This window comes from Nerophis ophidion, linkage group LG14 (assembly GCF_033978795.1).
Source record: "Nerophis ophidion isolate RoL-2023_Sa linkage group LG14, RoL_Noph_v1.0, whole genome shotgun sequence".
In the NCBI taxonomy this organism is placed as follows: Eukaryota; Metazoa; Chordata; class Actinopteri; order Syngnathiformes; family Syngnathidae; genus Nerophis; species Nerophis ophidion.
The window spans coordinates 35,395,905-35,419,052 of NC_084624.1; the positions used below are offsets into that span (position 1 = coordinate 35,395,905).

Below are 23,148 nucleotides of genomic sequence, written 5' to 3' on the forward strand. Positions count from 1 at the left end.
GATGTGCTGCCCTCTTTGGCCCAACCCTATAATGTTATTCATTTTCTCGACCTACAGCAAATAAAATCAGCATATATCTCTAATCTTGACATAAAAACAAAGACTTGCATGTTGTTTGGGAACAGATGATCATAGTTATGTGCAGTAAAACTTTGAACTCAACTCACCTTATAATAATAATAATTCTGTTGGGAACTCGCATGGCTGCCGTTGTGTGACAGCAGAATGCAAGAACCAGGAGAGCGGAGAGCAGGTATGATGAGTTTTTAATCTCATGAAACAACAGAAAATAAAGCAGTCTAGCATAAATGTTCCAAAAATAGGTTTATCATCGAGCCCTGACTAGCTCTCGAGACAAGACATAGATAGCATACATGTTGATCGGCAGCAGGTGTGGACCAGCTGCCAATCAACAGCAGGTGTGTGAACAAAAGCAGTGCTCAACGGAACAAGCAGGAAGTGGAAACCAAAATAAGAGCACTGATAGGAAGTGAATACAAAAAGAAGTTAACAAACACAAAAGAAGTGACCGATCGTCAAAAATTCACCCCCATAAAATATCATGCCCTAATACCCTACTGTGCAATACTACCCTTCGAGTGCAATACGTCCGACTCTGATTGTTATTTATTACTTCGGTACTCTCGGCTTGTTCTGTATATTGTACAGTATTTCGTATTTCGTCTGTTTATTTCAACTGTTAGTTTTTTTCTTTATAACCACTATTGTTATTTATTTCACCCCATTTTTGTTCCCACTACCGGACCTTAAATTGGAGTCTTTAATCTCGTTATATGCAAATCTAATGACAATAAAGTCTATTCTATTCTATTTTACCTAAATGTGTCTTCTTAAAAGTGTATTCCCCTGTCTTCCATGTTGGGAGCAGTTTTGATTTGAGCTTACATGGTAAACAACTCAAATGAATGTTTTTATCCAGACGCATACAAGTAGACACATTGTGGGTTTCCTGCACGTGGTCTACATCGCTAAAAGAAAAATCTTCCACTAGGTTTTTATTAAATAAAAAAAAATAACCTTGTTGTCATTTGGGATGTCTGTTGTGATTTCCGATGACCCGCCCGATCGTGCCTCTGATTGGCCTGTCCGTAATGTTTTGCCCTAATCTTAACCAATCGTGACTCATTATGGTAAACCAACCAATCTTCATGGATTTTTCCCATATATTCTTGTCCCATTCCTGTGGAATTGCACGGGTTCATTTCTGTCTTTATTTTTTCTTTCTCTTCTCCATCTCTCTCTTCTTTTGTAGTTTGTAGCTTTGTAGCTAAACTACCCGCTAAATGGGTCCAAAAATAGCTTAAGCTACGGAAATCGCTACTCGTTTGACTTTGCGGAGTATGGAAGCGCACAGGAAGTGGAAACAAAAAAGTAAGAGAGCTGGAGCCGGAATGAATACAAAACACAGGAATGTTTTGATTTTGAATGTTGTCATGTGGGCTTCACGGTGGAAGAGGGGTTAGTGCGTCTGCCTCACAATACGAAGGTCCTGCAGTCCTGGGTTCAATTCCAGGCTGAGGATCTTTCTGTGTGGAGTTTGCATGTTCTCCCCGTGAATGCGTGGGTTCCCTCCGGGTACTCCGGCTTCCTCCCACCTCCAAAGACATGCACCTGGGGATAGGTTGATTGGCAACACTAAATTGGCCCTAGTGTGTGACTGTGAGTGTGAATGTTGTCTGTCTATCTGTGTTGGCCCTGCGATGAGGTGGCGACTTGTCCAGGGTGTACCCCGCCTTCCGCCCAATTGTAGCTGAGATAGGCGCCAGCGCCCCCCGCAACCCCAAAAGGGAATAAGCGGTAGAAAATGGATGGATGGATGTTGTCATGTGAGATCATGACAATAACAAACATACGGTACCTTATAGCAGGGGTCGGCAACCCAAAACGTTGAAAGAGCCATATTGGACCAAAAATACAAAAAACAAATCTGTCTGGAGTCGCAAAAAATTAAAATAAGTGTTGTAATGAAGACAACACATGATATAAGTCAGTGGTTCTCAACCTTTTTTCAGTGAACATTTTTTTAATTCAAGTACCCCCTAATCAGAGCAAAGCATTTTTGGTTGAAAAAAAAAAGAGATAAAGAAGTAAAATACAGCACTATGTCATCAGTTTCTGATTAATGAAATTATATAACAGTGCAAAATGTTGCTCATTTGTAGTGGTCTTTCTTGAATTATTTGGAAAAAAAGATATACTAATAACTAAAAACTTGTTGTAAAACAAGTGATTCAATTCTAAATAAAGATTTCTACACATAGAAGTAATCATCAACTTAAAGTGCCCTATTTGGGGATTGTAATAGAGATCCATCTGGATTCATGAACTTAATTCTAAACATTTCTTCACCAAAAAATAAATCTTTAACATCAATATTTATGGAACATGTCCGCAAAAAAATCGATCTGTCAACACTGAATAATGCATTGTTGCATTTCTTTTCACAGTTTATGAACTTACATTCATGTTTTGTTGAAGTATTATTCAATAAATATATTCATAAATTATTTTTGAATTGTTGCTATTTTTAGAATATTTTTTTTTAATTTCACGTACCCCTTGGCATACCTTCAAGTACCCCCAGGGGTACGCGTACCCCCATTTGAGAACCACTCACATAAGTGTCTATATTAGCTATAATAGCCTACTATCAAAATGACTATGTATGGCAGGCTGACACAAATCTTCTTTAACAGAAATGTTGAAATTTAATATTCATTCTACACATTTTTACAAAATTAGTAAACATTAGTAAACCAGAGGCTACTCACAAGGTGAGATAACTCCTGCAAATTACTGAATTTTAATGGCCAAAGGAATAAATGTGTGTGTCCAAGTTAAGGCTGTCTTCTTTTAATAGATTTTTTACAATCTTTGATAAGCTAGGTAATTTTTGCTGTGGTCTGGAACAGTATGTCAAACAAACAACTATCTGAAATGCAGCCAATATTACATACAGATAATGTGTCATGAAAAACTAAATTATATACACAGAGGATAAAAGTAAAGGATAATAAATAAGCTCAAATATACCTACAAATGAGGCATTATGATGCAATATGTACATACAGCTAGCCTAAATAGGATGTTAGCCTTGATTATCTTGCAGTCATGCACTGACCAAATATGCCTGGTTTGAAACGACTTTGTGGCATATTGTTGCCGAGTTCGATCTTCCAGGGATGCGTCGACAGCGTAAGGTAAGATATAATTAATTTATTAAAGTAACAAAAAGAGCTAAGGAACAAAAATACTGGAGCTAAGCACAAAGGCAAATAAAAGTGCTAGCATCGAAGGCTAGGAAGATCAAAAAGCTAAACTAAACTTGGCACGTAGGCACAAAATGGTAAACAACACAATTAGCATGAGAGCTAAGAAAAAGGAAAGAGTGTAGCATGAAAGCTAGCGAGAATATACCTATGAGTAGTCGTCTCTGTTGCACGTAGGCAAATTAGGAACCCAGGCTGAACCAACACAAAGGTGCGAGCTTAAACAAGGAAGGTGATTAGTACAACAGGTGTGCAGGGACCGTGAGTAACATGGGGTAAACAATCTGAAACCATGGTGACAGACTAAAATGGAACTAAGGAGGTCGAACTACAAAACGTGATACAGAAAAGGAACAATAAACAAGAAATATGTAAAGATCCAAGTAGCGGATCGCAAAATGGTTAGCATTCCAACAAGTCAATAAAGCGCACCCTTGTGCATTCACACACAGTATAAAACATTTGGTGGACAAAATGAGACAAAGGAGTGGAAGACTTTACATGTAAACAAACTCCACACTATGGTGAGTTGAAGAACGGCCAAAATTAGTAGAACAAAAAGATGTTCACCAAATGCTCTCATCAGTGAAGCATTCACACAAACGTATTAAACACCGGGCTTTCTAACTATTGGGAAGGTTTGTGTCATGTTTGTCCTCAAACAAAAAACATACTAAAACAAAAAAATAAGTTTTCTCCCATCTTCAATCCTTTTCTAAAAATGCTCCAGGGAGTCACCAGGGCGGCACTAAAGAAACGCAGGTTGCTGACCTGCCTAGTAGTGTCGTGACAACATTGTCAACCATGCACATTATTACATTTGATTCAGTGAACATTCATCAGCATTTCAAAAGGAGAGAAAAGACACGCGGTGTTCAGCGCTAATGAATCATGACCAGTTTGATGCAGGAGCTTCACGGTGACGGAGATGAAATCATGGGGCTTGGTCCATTCATCTTCAATACATTTCCAAACTTTAGTCATTGTGCAAACAAACCCTTTATTTGCTCGGGAGCGGCTCATTAAAGCAGATGTTTTTCCATTGCCGGGACAGGAGCACTCTTAATTAAAGCGTAAGCTGCATGTCAACACGGCGAGTGAGATAAGGCAGGATTGTTCTCACGTCACGGTGGGCGAGACACATTTGGATTTCCCAGAGTTCGCTCGCGTCGGAACCTTTTTTCCGTGTATATCTTCGCTCAGGGTTTCCAGCTGAGGGTGCCACCCACCTCTTCTTCCTTCTTCAGTTTACATGTGGAGGAAGTGTGTCGACCTGAGTGGCAGCTCGCGAGCAGATTAGCTGCTGCTGTGTATATCGGGCGCTGACAGTTCACACAGTCCTTTTTTTCCACTGCCTCCGAGCATATCAACACAGGGCTTCCCTTCTCAGGGGGCTCTATCTCTTTGCCTCAGGGATAAAAAATGTACAGGAACAATATGTGCCGACAGTGTGAGCAGCGAAACAGCTCATGACATGTTTTATTTCTTCTTTGATGTTGCTTCTTGAGGTCATCATCATCCGTCATCGGTCACTACTCCACCTGCAGTCATTGCATGCATTAGAGATGCGCGGATAGGCAACTATATCATCCGCAACCGCATCACTAAAGACGTCATCCACCCGCCACCCACCCGAACCGACATTTTATCAGAACCGCAACCGCCCGCCACCCGCCTGTTGTTATATATCCGGAGTCGGCGACCTATACCACTAAAAGAGCTAATTTGACCCATGTCACAAAGTAAAGAAGGCAACGGGAAATGTTAACGTTCTCGCGAATATCCGATGGTGCTCATTCAGATAACGGGAATAAGGGCGTGCTGTGAAGCCATTGCCTTTGACACCTTCAACAACATGTATGAACTGTTTGCCAGTCCAGCAACATGCTGTATGCAGCTTCCGCAAACACACGTACAAGATTGAAGGGCATACTGGGTAATACAGAGTACATTAATGGTTGTGATATAAACAATTTTAACAGTCTTACTAATATGCGCCACGCTTTGAAGCCACACCAAACAAGAAAGACAAACAAATTTCGGGAGAACATCCTCACAGTAACACAACATAAACGCAACACAACAACTACCCAGAATCCTTTGCATCCATGACAATTCCTGAATATATTTTACACCCCGCGCCCCCAACCCCGCCTACCTTACCGATGCACGGGGGGTTGGGGGGGGGTGGCGGGATATGCTGCTAGTGGGGTGTATAATATAGTCAGGAAGTATCATGGATGCAAAGGATTCTGGTATTTGTTGTGTTGCGTTTATGTTGTGTTACTGTGAGGTTGTTCTCCCGAAATGTGTTTGTCATTCTTGTTTGGTGTGGCTTAAGCGTGGCGCATATTAGTAAGAGTGTTAAAATTGTTTTTATCACAACCATTAGTGTACTCTGTGTCACCCAGTATGCCTTGCAGTCGTGTGCGTGTGTCTGCGGAAGCCACACACCATATTGCTGGACTCGCAAGTAAATTGTACATGTTGTAGAAGGTGTCAAAGGCTTCATAGAACGCCCTAAGTCTTATTAAATGGGTGGCTGCCACCAGACATTCTTGAAAATGTTTACGTCAACTAATGTCTTCTTCGCTTTGTGACACGGGTCCAAAATGGCTCTTTGAACGATAAAGGTTACCGATCTCTGAACCATGTATATAATATATTTCCAAATGGTTCAACCGCCACCCGCCCGAATCTATTTAAAATCTATTTTGTCGTCATGTCACCCGCCTGACCCGCGGTTTATCCGCGGACTACGCGGATGAGACTGCAAACCGCGCATCTCTAGAATGCATGGATTAATGATCAAGTCAAAGTTCGGCTTATGTCTTACAAACTTGTTCCTACTGTTTGGACAAATTATTATTTGTTGTAGTCTCAATTTTTGTTTCCAACCTTTGGTTGCTTAGTCCTGATATTTCCCTTGGGGTTGTGCATCAATATAGTACAAACCCCAAAACCAGTGAAGTTGGCACATTTTGGAAATCGTAAATATAAAATGAATACAATGATTTGCAAATCCTTTTCAACCTATATTCAATTGAATAGACTGCAAAGACAAGATACTTGATGTTCGAACCGGAAAACCTGGTTATTTTTTGAAAATATAAGCTCATTTGGAAGTTGATGGCTGCAAAAAAGCTGGCACGAGTGGCAAAAAAAGACTGAGAAAGTTGAGGAATGCTCATTAAACACTTATATGGAACATCCCACAGGTGAACAGGCTAATTGGGAACAGGTGGGTGCCATGATTGGGTATAAAAGTCGCTTCCATAAAATGCCTAGTCATTCACAAACAAGGATGAGGCGAGGGTCAGCACTTTGTGAACAAATACATGAGCAAATTGTCCAACAGTTTAAGACCAACATATCTCAACGAGCTAAGGCAAGGAATTTAGGGATATCACTATCTACGGTCCGTAATATCATCAAAAAGTTCAGAGAATCTGGAGAAATCATTGCACGTAAGCGATGACGTTACAGACCTTCGATCCCTCATCCCGCATCAAAAGGCAAAATCAGTGTGTAAAGGATATCACCACGTGGGCTCAGGAACACTTCAGAAAACCACTGTCAGTAACTACAGTTGGTCGCTACATCTGTAAGTGCAAGTTAAAACTCTACTGTGCAAAGCCAAAGCCATTTATCAACAACACCCAGAAACAGCGCCAACTTCGCTGGACCCGAACTCATCCAAGATGGACTAAAGCAAAGTGGAAAAGTGTTTCATGGTCTGACGAGTACACAATTAAAATTGTTTTTGGAAACTATGGACTTTGTGTGCTCCGGAACAAAGAGGAAAATAACCATTTGGATTGTTATAGGCGCAAAGTTCAAAAGCCAGCATGTGTGATTGTATGAGGGTGTATTAATGCCCAAGGCATGGGTAACTTACACATCTGTGAAGGCACCATTAATGCTGAAAGGTACATACAGGTTTTGGAGCAACATATGTTGACATCCAAGCAAAGTTTTCATGGACGCCCCTGCTTATTTCAGCAAGATAAGGCCAAGCCACATGTTACTACAGTGTGGCTTTGTAGTAAAAGAGTGCGGGTACTAGACAGGCCTGCCTGTAGTCCAGACCTGTCTCCCAAACGTTTACTGAGTGTTGTTAAAAGGAAAAGCCATGCAACAAAGTGGTAAAAATGCCCTTGTGTCAACTTTTTTGCAATGTGTTGCTGCCATTAAATTCTAAATGAATGATTATTTGAAAAAAAAAATACGTTTCTCAGTTTGAACATTAAATATCTTGTCTTTAAAGTCTATTCAACTGAATATAGGTTGAAAAGTATTTTAAAATCATTGTATTCTGTTTTTTTTTGTTGTTTTTTTCAAATTACACAAAGTGCCAACTGTACTGGTTTTGGGTTTTGTATTAAAAGACCTACATCCATGTGTGGATCTTGACCCACCAGTTAAAAACCACGATGCAAGTTGTCCTTGCAAAGTTGTTTAATGAAAGTAATAATGCAACAGAGAGGCAGTACTTCAAAATACCAGTAACGTGTAATGTATTACATTGCAAAAGTAACTTCCCTGACAGTAGCTGCAGATGTCATTTCAAGTTGTGATTATTAGGTGGCTGACAAACACCATCATTATTTGTCCTTGAAGGCCTGACCGGTACTCCTCTAACTAGGGAAAAATAGTGCAAATGACACGACAGCGTGGCTCAGCTGGTAGAGCGGGTGTGCCAGCAACCTGAGGGTTCTAGGTTTGATCCCCGCTTCTGCCATCCTAGTCACAGCTGTTGTGTGCTTCACTCACTTGCTCCCCGTGCCACCCACGCCGGTTTAAAAATGTAACTTAGATAATGGGTTTCACTATGTAAAGCGCTTTGATTCACTAGAGAAAAGCGCTATATAAATATAATTCACTTCACTTCGTGTGCGTGACTGCGGATGGAAATCTTGCAGCCCACCGTGGCTGATCAGGTGCCTTATGTTAACATTTACCTTCCATTTATTTATCTTAATCAGTCACAAGCAGGACGCCTCCTGACAAAAGAAGCTGAATTTGATATGGAAATGATTGAAAAGCTTGGACGGACACGTATAATTTTATCACGTGTTGGGAATTCTCCCCTCCACCCCCTTGAGAAAAAGGAGCTCATTCCGTTGTAATGAATTCTCTACGCCTGGAACCCCCCAGCCATGCTCGCTACATCCTCTCATAATTCCCATTCAAGGTTTTTTCCAAACAATGAGACACTCTCGCATCGAAACGGAGAACCCACAGACATTCGGTCTCTCTGCAGCACGGGGACCTCCGCACTTTGTCCTGATGTGTGAGACAGTCCAGATGGATCCCACACAGCGCGCTGTCCTAATGAGCGCCGCTATCAGCGGGGAAACTCTCTGATGTGGACAGGAACTATTCATTAAGCAAACGGCGGACGCTCTAACGGGAGGAGGAGGTGGCGGTCAGGGATGACGACACAGGGTGTAGCACGGCTGGCGGTCAGCGAGCGGATGCTTACTGTTCTGCTGTGTTTTTGACCTTGACGGCCCACAATAAACACGCGGCGGCCAAACGAGTCAGTGATTAGTTTCGGGCGAGCACGTCACTGCTTTCTGTCATTGATATGACAAGCAGCGGAAAGCGCATTACATGATTTACTTTGTAATTTACACAAAGGAGACGTCAGCTCGGAATAAGATAAGGGCGGGTCGCAACAACAAAACTTTTTTCATATGAAATCCTCTTTAATGCCAATTACCGACTCAAACTTCTCACCAAATGTGTTTCCTCTTTATTCTATTTAATTTTGTCTGACTTAATATAAACATTGGGGTTGGGGTCAATGGTCATGATCAGGGGTCTCAAACTCAAATTACCTGGAGGCCACTGGATGCAAAAACTAACATGCACTTTTTAATGAATTCGCCTTCTATGAATGACTTTCCCGCCCTAGCAACATGCTTGCCAACTCTTGCAATCTCTCCGAATATCAGTGCCCCTCCCGACAATCTCCCGGGGTAATCAATCTCCCGGTTTTAGCCTGGACAACAACATTAAGGGCGTGTCATGATGGCACTGCCTTTAGCGTCGTCTACAACCTGCCGTCTCGTCCGCTTTTCCACTATACAAACAATAGGGGGGCAGGGGTGTATATTGTAGCCCGGAAGAGTTAAGGCTGCATGGGATTCTGGGTATTTGTTCTGTTGTGTTACGGTGCGGATGTTCTCCCCAAATGTGTTTGTCATTCTTGTTTGGTGTGGGTTCACAGTGTGGTGCATATTTGTAACAGTGTTAAAGTTTTTTATACGGCCACCCTCAGTGTGACCGGTATGGATGTTGATCAACTATGACTTGCAGTCGCTAACTGCATCTACAGAAGCCACATACAACAGGTGGCTGGGCTGGCACGATTTTTGTACAGAATGTAGAGGACGCTAAAGGCAGCGCCTCCACGACACATCATTAATATTGTTGTTTTGGGTGTAGTCCGCGAGAATGATTATCCCGGGAGGGGCACTGGAAATTGGGAGTCTCCAGGAAAAATCGAGGTTATACAAGTATGACGCTGTAAAGCGCCATTCATATAAAACTCGCGGGCCGCACCAACATTAAATTTTCATATTAAGGTGCGAGCCGCAAAATAACGTCTCGCCGGCTGCAATTGGCCCGCGGGCCGCGTGTTAGAGACCCCTGGTCATGATGGTACAAAGTCATTCTCGCTTTTGAACGGACACAAATCATGTTTGGTTTGGTTAAAGCCTGGGAATAATGTGGATACTTCATCTTTTTACTAAATGTTTTCATTGTTTCCATTGTGACAGAAAAAAATTTATCTAATACATGAAATTTCATATGTTTTAAATAGGGATGTCTGATAATGGGTTTTTAATGGGATATTGTCCAACTCTTAATTACCAATACCGATATCAACCGATACCGATATATACAGTCGTGGAATTTGAATTGAAAATTTTATTGAAATACATTTTAGCGTTTTTCTCTAGTGACTCAAAGCGCTTTACATAGTGAAACCCAATATCTAAGTTACATTTAAACCTGTGTGGGTGGCACTGGGTGCAGGTGGGTAAAGTGTCTTGCCCAAGGACACAACGGCAGTGACAATGATTACGAAAGCGGGAATCGAACCTGGAACCCTCAAGTTGCTGGCACACCCACTCTACCAACCGAGTGCACGATCCACACACCTGATCTTGATTGCGGCGTCGCTCCCGGCGCACCCCGCCTCAACTCTCGCTCACCGTCCACGCCTCCTCACCACCATCTTGGTGTGCTGCCTCGCTGTCGGACTGCCGGCCACGCCTCCTCGCCGCCATCTTGGGCTGGGCTACGGTGTGCCCTGCCTCGCTGTCGGACTGCCGGCCACGCCTCCTCGCAGCATTTTGGGCCGGGCTACAGTGTGCCCTGCCTCGCTGTCGGACTGCCGGCCACGCCTCCTCGCAGCCATCTTGGGCTGGGCTACGGTGTGCCCTGCCTCGCTGTCGGACTGCCGGCTCCGCCTCTCCACACAAGGTATGACTGAAAACTGTAACACAGGCGTCAGGGCTTTGCTATGTGCTGATTGGTTGCCCTGGCAGCAGCTGTTTTTGTGTTAATCACTGTCAATTTACAGAGTTCCTCAAATCAAGGGCTTCTGTTCCAAAAGTGCAATTTCACTCCCGCTGCCGTCTCATTCTCCTATAATTCTGTCACCGGGGAGGAAATATCAGTACAATTATTGAAAATACAAGGAAGGTTTTCCACGTCTTTTTACGGGAGAAGCCTTCAAATTGGGGATGATAGATTAGTACGAGCTGGAACTTTTCAGCGCGTGCGTTTAAGTGAAGGATGGGATCCTTAATTATTCCCTTCTAACGGGAAGTTGCGGCGGTTGCTGAGATCATGAAGCACTCCTGACCTTAAACTCTGGCCTTAGTGTTGGTGCTGCTGTTGCACGGCAGCTCAGCAGGGAGATGCAGTAGCACCACCTTGTGTGTGCGGGAGGTTAAAAGGTCTACACGGGACACTTCTTTGCACACACAGAAAAGACAATATTCACTATTTACACTCAGACTGATGGATTGTAAGTTACAACTTCCTCGAGCACTTATGAATTAAATGCAGGATGAAGCTGTGTGATGAAGGATCTGGGCAGTGTAAGGCATTCTCCTGGCCCTGGTATGATGTTATGACGCTCAGACGAGTGCAGAATGGCTTGTGTTGGCCTGTGCGCTCGCCAAATGCAGTCAGACTCAGTTGACTTGTTCTGGCATAATTAGAACCGCGCTTGCAGATGTCTGGAGTGTTACCTCACCGCGCAGAACACGGGTTCCCCCTGACCGGCAGCCGCCCCAGCTTGCTGGAGCTGTACGGTCTTTTGCTGCTGATCGATCCAGCGTCCTGAGCTTCCAAATTCACGCGTGATTTTGTCACGTATCTTGAGTTGGTCAAAACACTGGTTGCCATTTTAACTCCCATCCATCCATTTTTTTCCATTCCTATTCAGTGTGTAATGTGATCTGGGGCCTATCCCAGCTGATTTGGGGAAACATTTTAGCTTTTTGCAAATGCACCAAATCATTGAATCTCGATATTTTTGTTTCAATAAATAAAAGGTTTGACTTAGAGATGTCCGAAAATGTCTTTTTTGCCGATATTTGATATTCTGATATCCAATATCACCCGATACCGATATACAGTATACAGTCGTGGAATTAACACATTATTATACCTAATTTTGTTGTGATGCCCCGCTGGATGCATTAAACAATGTAACAAGGTTTTCCAAAATAAATCAACTCAATTTATGGAAAAAAATGCCAACATGGCACTGCCATATTTATTATTGAAGTCACAAAGTGCTTTTTTTTTTTGAACATGCCTCAAAACAGCAGCTTGGAATTTGGGACATGCTCTCGATGAGAGAACATGAGGAGGTTCAGGTGGGCAGGGTTGGGTGGGTGGGGTTGAGGTAGGGGGGGAGGGGTAGCGAATTGCGGGGGTATAGATTGTAGCGCGTCAGAAGAGTTAGTGCTGCAAGGGCTTCTGGGTATTTGTTCTGTTGTGTCACGGTGCGGATATTCTCCCGAAATGTGTTTGTCATTCTTGTTTGGTGTGGGTTGAGAGTGTGGCGCATATTTGTAACAGTGTTAAAGTTGTTTATACGACCACCCTCGGTGTAACCCGTATGGCTGTTGACCAAGTATGCGTTGCATTCACTTGTGTGTGTAAAAAGCCATAGATATTATGTGACAGGGCCGGCACGCAATGCCAGAGCTTTTAAGGTTTATTGGCGCTCTGTACTTCTCCCTACGTCTGTGTACACAGCGGCGTTTTGAAAAATGTTAATGTTACTTTTCGAAACAGAGACTGATAATTTTGAAATCGATACCAATAATTTCCGATGTTACATTTTAAAGCATTTATCGGCCAATAATATCAGCAGTCCGATATTATTGGACATCTCTAGTTTGAAAGTTCTCGATATCCAACATTAAGTATTATTCAAGCTGATCTTTTTTGTAAAATGGCTGGTGAATGAGGTGTACATTTGTAGTTAAAGTTAAAGTACCACTGACAGTCACACACACACTAGGTGTGGTGAAATTAACTCCTACATTTGACCCATCCCCTTGTTCCACCCCCTGAGAGGTGAGGGGAGCGGTGAGCAGCAGAGGTGGCTGTGTTCGGGAATCACTTTGGTGATTTAACCCCCAATTCCAACCCTTGATACTGAATGCCAAGCAGGGAAATGATGGGTCCCATTTTTATAGTCTTTGGTATGACTTGGACCTATCGATCTCTGGGCGGAAACTTTAAGCACAAACACCATTATTTTAGTTGTTACTGAGATTCAAGAATAGGTTTTTCTGTCAAACCATCTGTTTAGTTTAATAATTTCTTCAGTTAATATTTGTATGAGCATCTTTGTGTTCTCTTCTGCACAAAACACAGTCTTGTTGTCCACAAGCATAGTACTATCTTTAAGTCTTTTGTAACTTTACAAATGTTTGTGTAAAGATTGAACAGTTTTGATCCCAGTATTGATCCCTGCGGTACGTCACAAGATTGGTATAATTACCGTTGTACACGTGTGTTTGCCGAGCTTCACGTATTGTCCCCTGTTGGTTAAGTAGCTCTCTCAGGGCTTTCAATCGAACAGAACTGGATTGATTTATTGATTGAAATTTGTATTAGTAGATTGCACAGTTCAGTACATATTTCGTACAATTGACCACTAAATTTCTCCCGATTGCCACCCAGACAACAATATTGGGGGCATGCCTTAAAGGCATTGCCTTTAGCGTTCTCTACAATCTGTCGTCACGTTCGTTTTTCCTCCATACCAACAGCCTGCCGGCCCAGTCACATAATATATGCGGCTTGTACACACACTTAAGTGAATGCAAGGCATACTTGATCAACAGCCATACAGGTCACACTGAGGGTGGCCGTATAACAACTTTAACAATGTTACAAATATGCACCACACTGTGCACCCACACAAACAAGAAAGACAAACACATTTCGGGAGAACAATCGTACACAACAACAGAAGAAATACCCAGAACACCTTGCGGCACTAACTCTACAATATACACCCCCCGCTACCACCAAATCCCACCTCCCAAACCCCATCCAACTCATTGTTATTTTATTTTCAAATGTATTAGCCAGTGGGAAAAGTTAATGTTGATATTTACCTCAGAAAATTTTATTTGATTTAGTTTACCATTTATGTTTTATTCGTTTGTTTTTTGAAAGTTGATTTTGCACTATTAAGTTGTATAAGCGTTGTTTGTTCTATATTCAGTGTTAAAGCAAATCATTGTAGCAAACTGAGCCATAATTAACATTTTCTCTTGCTACTTCAAGGCTTTGATGTTTGATTCATTCATAATTTTTTTTATATTTTCAAATTAATTTTTAGCCTGTGGAAAAAGTTTATTTTGATTTTTACCAGAAAATAGAAAAGCAAATAGAAAAGAGGCAATATATTTTTATTAAATTTTTATTTGATATGCCATTGATATTTTTTCATTATTATTTTTATTATTATTCGAAACCCGATTTTGCATGTCATTATAAAGTTATATAAGCCTTGCTTTTTCAATATTCAATGCAAAACTTGTGTGGGTCCTTATTAAAAGTTTAATTTGTTCAACCTTGGCCCGCGGCTTTTTTCAGTTTTACATTTTGGCCCACTCTGTATTTGAGTTTGACACCCCTGCTCTAGATGCAAGGCGATATACCGTATTTTTTGGACGATAAGTCCCAGTTTTTTTCATAGTTTGGCCAGGGGTGCGACTTATACTCAGGAGCGACTTATGTGTGAGTTTATTAACAGATTTCCGTAAAATATCAAATAATGTTATTTCGCTCATTCACGTAAGAGACTACACGTATAAGATTTCATGGGATTTAGCGATTAGGAGTGACAGATTGTTTGGTAAACCTTTGGGCTGCAAATCTTTGGGTGTTCCATGATTCGATTCAATATCGATTATTGGGGTCACGATTCGATTCAAAATGTATTTATTTTTTTTCAATTCAACATGATTCCTGATTCAAAAACGATGTTTTTCCGATTCGAAACGATTCTGTATTCAATCAATACATAGGATTTCAGCAGGATCTACCCCACTCTGCTGACATGCTAGCAGAGTAGTAGATTTTTGTAAACAACTTTTATAATTGTAAAAGACAATGTTTTATCAACTGATTGCAATAATGCAAATTTGTTTTAACTATTAAACGAATGAAAAATATGACTTATCTTATCTTTGTGGAAATATTGGACACAGTGTGTTGTCAAGCTTATGAGATGCGATGCAAGTGTAAGCCACTGTGTTCTTTTTCTTTTTTTTTATAAATGTGTAATGATAATGTCAATGAGGGATTTTTAATCATTGCTATATGCTGAAATTATAAATAATAATGTTACTGTTGTTGCTAACATTAAGTTGTGTCGTGTTTGTGTCTCCTCTCAAGTGCTCTGTTTATTGCAGTTCCGAGTGTTGCTGGGTCAGGTTTGGTTTTGAAATTGTATTGCATTGTTGTGGTATTGCTGTGTAATGTTTTGTTGGATTGATAAAAAAAATAAATAAATAAATAAATTAAAATACAGTTTTAAAAATGACAATCGATTCTGGATCGCACTACGCGAGAATTGCGATTCATATTCGAATCGCGATTCATATTCGAATCGATTTTTTCCCACACCCCTAGTAAACGTATAGCATGTTCTATATGTTACAGTTACTTGAATGACTCTTACCATAATATGTTAGGTTAACATACCAGGCACCTTCTCAGTTGGTTATTTATGCGTCATATAACGTACACTTATTCAGCCTGTTGTTCACTATTCTTTATTTGTTTGAAATTGCCTTTCAAATGTCTATTCTTGGTGTTGGGTTTTATCAAATAAATTTCCCCCAATAATGCGACTTATACTCCAGTGCGACTTATACTCTGAAAAACACAGTAATTCAACACTTGTCTTTTTGCTGATATTCATGGAATTTGATTGGAATTCGGGAGACATTCTCAATTCAATCAGAGTTTTGCACAAGCCATGCTGTACACCAGGGGTCACCAGCCTCTTTGAACCTAAGATCTCTGAACCAAGGCTAGATCAAGCCACCAGGACAAATGCACACTTCCTCCAATTTAAACTCTGCGAACGGAGTCACAACAAGGAGGCCGAGGAAGCACATGCGGCTCCGGAAATGCGGGTTGTCGACCCCTGGTCTAAGCTTTGGTTAATCAGTCATAAAATGAGTAATATAGTTCAGTGTGAGAGTGAAATCTTCCTGTGGACGACCTCGTGATGGAGAATGTCTCCAAGGTCTCGTAACTGCCTTAGGCTAATCTAAAGTTCATTCCTCCGCTGCTTTGACCAATTAGCCCCGCAAACAGTTCTGCACAGTCTCAACTGTTCCAGGACATGTTCCTGTGGGTGTACAGTACACCGGAAACATGACTTATCGTCTTCCACGTGATTGATTTGTCATCAAATTCAAGGACGATTCATTGTCTACAAGACGTTTGAATCATTCACCAAAAGGAAATTACAGCTGCCTACATTCTCCTAGAATTACTTTTAGGGAGTCATGGTGTCATTGACATGTGGCGCAAATAATTTTTTTTCACGCTTGTGTTCCATAACCTCGAAGTCCCTGCAGAGAATCTAATTACAAGGGGGGGAAAAAACGCTTGCTGATTGTTTTGTTGTGATGGAAGGAAGACGCTAACTGTCAAAGGAAAGTCTGCAGAGTGTAAGTAATATTAATGACCAGCCACGCCGCGTTAGCCCTGACGTCAATCCCGCGCCGTTATCGTAAGAGGGTTTTTTTTTTTGTACTTTCCGTGCGTGATGGAGCCTTTTGGTGAGGTAAATATCAACTAAAGCGCACTCAGGTCACCAACAAGTCAAGTAACTTGATTGCAGAAGACAGCAACATCTGTGCTCCATACGCTTAAATTTTTGGAGAATAACAAATTTGATCGAAAACCCTTTACAAAGATAGAAGTCGAAGCTGTACAAACCACAAAGAAGTTGTTTGGAGAAGTGAATCACAGTATTGTCTTATGAAAATACAAAAAAAAGTAAGCCTGACAGACATAACGGCAAAGGAATAGGAATGTGTTTGCAGAGTATCGCTTATTTTACACTGACACTTTCTAAGTTCCATATTCTAGTTCTACGGTTATCATCGCACTTTTCTTCTTTGTCATCACCAGTTTCTGTCTGTGGTGGCCGAAAAAAACACGTAAACATAAACATCGGAGTTAATCACAAAAATATTGCAATAGTCATGTATAAATGCAGATTAATCACACAGTCCTCTCTACCTTTACCGTGGATGTTAACAAAATCTGTTATACGGTCAGTGATCAGGTCAATGTATTTGTCAGTTCAAAGATGAGTGAGGAGACTCCGATTTATTTCATATTTCACTTCAAAATACACCCGGGCGGGTCTGAAGGTACAAAACCAAAAACCAGTGAAGTTGGCACCTTGTGTAAATCGTAATTAAAAAAAGAATACAATGATTTGCAAATCCTTTTCAACCTATATTCAATTGAATAGACTGCAAAAATAGATACTTAACGTTCGAACTGAAAAAATCTGGTTATTTTATGTAAATATTAGCTCATTTGGAATTTCATGCCTGCCAAATGTTTCAAAAAAGCTGGCACAAGTAGCAGAAAACACTGAGAAAGTTGAGGAATGCTCATCAAACACTTGTTTTTGAACACCCCCCCAGGTAACGGGCTATACGGTACTGCATCAAAAATCGACATCAGTGTGTAAAGGCCGTTAAGCCTAAGAGTTATGTGATAATACTGTATATACATAGTTATTCTAACAATCCGTACTCGGACAGTGATTGTCAACAGGTGAGTGTCCTAATCACCAAACTAAGGCAGGTGTGTTGCTCTCAGCGCTCCACACTGGCTGTGACAGGGCAGGGGAAGTGCAAAGGAAGTAGAATAGCAAGGAGGAAGCTAACATATAACACTGGAAAATAAGGTCATAACAGTCTATTTCAAGTTAATCTAAATCAGTGGTTCCCAAAGTGGGCGGTACCAGGGGGGCGGTGGAAAGATCTGGGGGGGCGGTGAGGAAGAAGGGGGCGGTAGGGGGCCGGCAGTCCGAAGTCGAAGTCAGAAGTTCGAACGTTTGTTTGACGATTTGTACACAACACGTGCAGCAGGACGAGTCAGTGGACGACGCATCAGGGTCCGGTTACCACACGCCAACATCATATTTAGTAGAACGGGGCTTCAGTGCTAGGAATTCACTGGGGAGCCAAGGGGGCGCCAGCCTGCAAAAGTTTGGGAACCATTGATCCAAATGATGCAAGCAAGTTGTTTACTCCGATTATTGAAAATTCTAAAGTGTGATTAATCTAATAATTGTAATCATTTGACACAAAGCTGATAGGAATGTTTAAAGGTCTCAATTGTTGGAAATATATTTCAACAATTTTAAATACTGTAAGTCTCGGAAGTTCCACAATAGGTGAATTGGAACTTAAACACCTTTAAAGTGTTTTTAGTACGCCTTACTGGGGATATGCCATTGTGGGTGTCTGTAGCTTTAATGCTAATGAGCAGGATTTCTCTACGCCTCTCTCAGAAAAGGCTATATGCAGGATATTATAATTTAACCGCTAGTAACCTCACCGGAAAACAAAAAGTAGCAATCGCTGCCTAATCCTGACCTGGTGCTAAATTAATACAAACTCGGCAACTCACAACAAGTGCACAGCAGTGATATCGTCTAAAAAAATGTATTTTAAACAATTCACTATCTTTTAAGTCATGCATTGTCCCGACCGAAGCACACAGTCTGACACTCTTTTTAAACAAAGGCTTAGTTGGCCACATGCGTGGACAAGCACCTTTTAGCTCTTATTTCCAAAATTGTGTACACTACTGAATTGGGGTCTTATGGCCTTTATGTGGACACTTAATACTGCTATCTGGTGGTGTCAGAAGAGTATAACATACAAAGGAATTTGCAAAAAAAAAGTGTAAAAATAAAATTTAACATGTCACTAAACCTAAAATACAGGTTCATTACATATGGACTAAAACACCATATAAAAAGATGATTCTTAGTTTATATTCTAATTAGGGTCCAGTAAGCCCAAATAGCAAAAAGAAATGTAAAAAGCATGTAAACAAACAGCTTGGGCCTTAAGAGGTTAATGCTAACCTGAATAAAGAGAAACTGCATTGCTGTATTGCTGAAATAAGCATTACAATTTGTTGTGGTTTGTATTTTTAATTTGCGAATGCACTTTATTAGTTAGTTATCGTTTCATTTAAATAACGGGATATTTAATTTACCATTTTGTTCATCTTGAAAGTCATGAATTTAAAAAAATAAAAATTTTTACACAAATGTGCATGTTTTCTATTTTTTTAAGCACCAGTTAAGCAAAGGCACCATTTTTTTTTGTACTGATTTGGTAGTGTGGGTTAAGGTGTAAAAAGTAGCCATCCCGACCAATGACAGGCAACTGATGGATAATGCAGGATATGGAGCTCCCACCACTGGAGCTGACTGAAGGATAGTTGGCAAAACACAATTTAAGATGTAGCGAGAAGCCCCCTTCTTTTGGCTTGCCTCGGTAAACTGATGGGTGTACGCATGTGACCATCTCATCTGAGTAAGGGGAGGTCGTGTGCACAAGGAACAATGTTTTTCCTTCAGGATGTTATTTAAAAAACTTTAAAAGTCAGTGTTTGAGTGGCTCTATTTTTGCAAAGTAGATGACACGCGCTGTGTATGCGTTGCTCACTAAAAAGTATCTTTTGCATAGCGGGGGACTTGACCATTGCATTGGTTCAAAGGGGACCTACTACGCAAAACCAACTTTTGGTACCTGTTTGTGTGTATTTCTGATTGTTTATTTTTCTCTCAATGAGCTTCAAGCACACCTGTGAAGTGAAAACCATTTCAGGCGACGACCTTTTAAAGCTCATCGAGAGAATGCCAAGAGTGTGCAAAGCAAAAATCAGAGCAAAGGGTGGCTATTTTGAAGAAAGTACAAGTTAAAACATGTTTTCAGTTTTTTTACCTTTTTTTGTCAAGTACATAACTCCACGTGTTCATTCAAAGTTTTGATGGCTTCAGTGACAATCTACAATGTAAATAGTCATGAAAATAAAGAAAATGCATTGAATGAGGAGACGTTTTGGCCTGTACTGTATATAGCAGGGGTAGGGAACCTATGGCTCTAGAGCCGGATGTGGCTCTTTTGATGACTGCATCTGGCTCTCAGATAAATCTTAGCTGACATTACTTAACAGGATAACTAATAAATAATAATGGTAATCGCAGTGTTAAAAATAACGTTCAAAATATAAAACATTCTCATGCATTTTAATCCATCCATCTGTTTTCTACCGCACCTGTTCAACAAGTGTTTTATTTACTATTGGTTCTGCTTCAAAATAACAATGTTATTAAAAAGAATGAGCGACTTATTATACTCTAAAAATGTTGGTCTTACTTAAAAATGCACATTTTTTTGGTGTATTCAGTGTTAAAAAAAATATTATATGGCTCTCACGGAAATACATTTTAAAATATTTAGCTTTCATGGCTCTCTCAGCCAAAAAGGTTCCCGAACCCCTGGTATATATGATTTACCCAAAGAGTTTTGCACACGTCCGTTATTGTAGTCCCATGCTGTAGTCAGTAAGTTCCTTCTTTTTCTCTATCCTCCTGTTTGTGGGGCGGACTGGCTCGTGCATGCACATGCATCATTCGCTGTCTCTATATTCATTTCTAATAGAAAGTAGCGTATAGGTGTAACTTATATCTGTCGGTGTAGACTCACAAAAAACTAGAGGTACGTAAATAAGCCCGCCCACAAAACGGCGCATCCTGCAGAGACTGTCAAAATGGTTTAAAGACCATCTGTAAAACATAACCGTTGCTAAATTTTGACCAAAGACCCATTATTTTGTGTTATGTAGACCACGAGGAAGTGTTTTAAATGTAGAAGAAGAAAAAAACCTCATAATGTGAGCCTTTTAAGTATCTAATGAGGAATACAGTATTACTGTTTTTTGATTTTGGAGGTTCAGTTTTATTTATTTCTGCGTTTTTTTCGCGACTTAAAGGGTATACTGACTCAGTAAACAAGTAGAAAACCCCCCACCCCTTCAGTGGTTCAAAAACCATGAAAATCGAGGTGGAAAGGTGAATGACTAGTCCTCACATAATTCGTCACGCGGGCGGAAATACGACCTAACGGAAAGCTGATGTGGAGCCATATCATCTTGTGTGGCCCTAATCCATCACATCACATGAAGGCGAAGAGGGAGGACATCATTAAAATAACAAGTTGCAGCTCGCCATCATAAAGGTGCCAATCATTCCAATACCGACAAGTTAAACTTACATTATGCATGTACGCCAAATGCTAAGAACACTTTTTCCTTGAGCATTTTCAAGACCAAGCAAGAATTTGGTGATTTTGTCTTCTAATTTGGTGATTGTGATTATCATCAGAATAAAGCACAGAAATATTTTCACATTTAAGTTATTTTTCAATATTTTGCATGGGTTGATGATATAATTAATTAATGAACTTATTTGTGGACAAAGATCTAAACAACTCAACAAAATGAAACGACTACTCCCTTTTATTACATTTAGTAATAATGAATATTCAGTAATAATAAAACAAAAGCAAAAACCCCTACTGGCGTTTAGTCAAACCCAATGACTTTTTGTCCAATGACTTATGTTGTAAACGAGGTAAAATACCATACTAAATAGGGGTGTCTCGAGCTGATATTGACATCGGCTAGCAGTTCGATATCAGCAAAAAAAAAAGTATTGGATAATATCAACTTGCATACAAAATGTCTGATAAAACACATTTTCGTGTGCAAAGCTGCACATCCACTTAACATCCAAATGGCCTCCAATAGGTAAACACAGTTGGTCTTTTCTTGTGTTTTAGTCAAATCTTTTACAAAAGGTAAACATGGTAGGCTATAGGCCATTAAGAGCTGGCAGCTACCCAGCAGCTAAGCAAACAACAGCACACAAGCTACACATACCTATCAATAGTCTTTAATTTGGCAGTATTGCAGTCTAAAACACCACATTTGCCAAAATAAACAAATATCAAGTAACTATAGTTGCATATTATTTACAGATACAACGTCTCCAAGACAGGAGGAGCATAATAACAAATGCGTCCGCATCATTCAACTTTTTGCGTCGCAAACTTGATTTAATGGATTATTGTGGCCACAAGGTTTCGCCAAAACAATTAACACTCACATTCACTTACAGGCAGCATAAGTCAGTCATAAGGTTAATAATAAATAGGTTAGTGTTTTTTATAGCTAACATTGTTCTCTACCTTTTTCACCATTCCACACTGAAATAATAAAAGCATTATATGGTATCAGATTAATATCGGTAAAGAGGCCTATGGAATACAATTTTGATGTCATATCGGAAGTCAAAAAGTCCTATTGATACACCCCTGGTATTAAATATACATTTGAACCACAAAAAAAAGACAACAATAGCTTAGAAAATAAACATTAAAAAGCCACTAGCGAAATCAATCTCGTCACACTACTATCGATTCGGTATTGCATTATTTTCCAGACTGTAAGGAACACTTAAAACCCTTTTTTCCCCCTCAAAACTCGACAGTGCGCCTTATAACCCGGTGCGCCTAATGTAAGGAATAAGTTGGGTTGAGCTTACCCACCTCGAAGCAATTTTATTTGGTACATGGTGTAATGATAAGTGTGACCAGTGGGTGGCAGTCTAACGTAGGTGATACGTGTAGACCGCACTATAATGGCAATATGACTGTTATGGTTAACTGAGGAAGGTGACGGCAACAGACACTAGAGGAAAAATTAGCTCTACAGATTTATTACATATATCAACCATATATATAATAATCAAACAATATAAATATAAACTAAGTAAATGGAGTGTGAACTAGATCCAAGAGTGTGTATGGTGTAAGATTATGTGTAGTATTTAACTGGAGGGTTTTACCGTAAATGTTGGTGAGAGCAAAAGAACACAGAAGTCCGTGGGGCAGGCAGATGATCCTGGGCAGGAGCGAAGAGGCAAGATCCGTTTCCAAGCAGGAGGTCGATATCCAAGGGGGCAGTCCGAGAAGCAGGGGAACGACGACGAGGAATGACGAGAAACACAGAAAGGTCAAACACGGGAACGGAGGTCTGCAGTAGGATGACATGACAATGAAACACGGAAGGGAAAACAGACAGAGAGAGCAGGATTGCATCAAGCAGGATAAAGCAGGATGATCGCTTACTGAATGCAAACTGAAGACTATACTCTGGCGAGCGATGGCAGGTTGTC

The 23,148-nt window shown here is 40.5% G+C and overlaps 1 long non-coding RNA gene across 2 annotated transcripts in view; it reads right to left on the reverse strand.

The window, feature by feature from the left end:
• Positions 1-377, reverse strand: part of LOC133568953 (uncharacterized) — an 88,627-nt gene extending 88,250 nt beyond the window's left edge. For both annotated transcript variants that reach the window (XR_009809711.1, XR_009809710.1), the window contains exon 1: positions 168-377. This is a non-coding gene — a long non-coding RNA (uncharacterized LOC133568953). The remainder of the gene's footprint in view (positions 1-167) is intronic.
• Between the last annotated feature and the right edge of the window lie 22,771 nt (positions 378-23,148).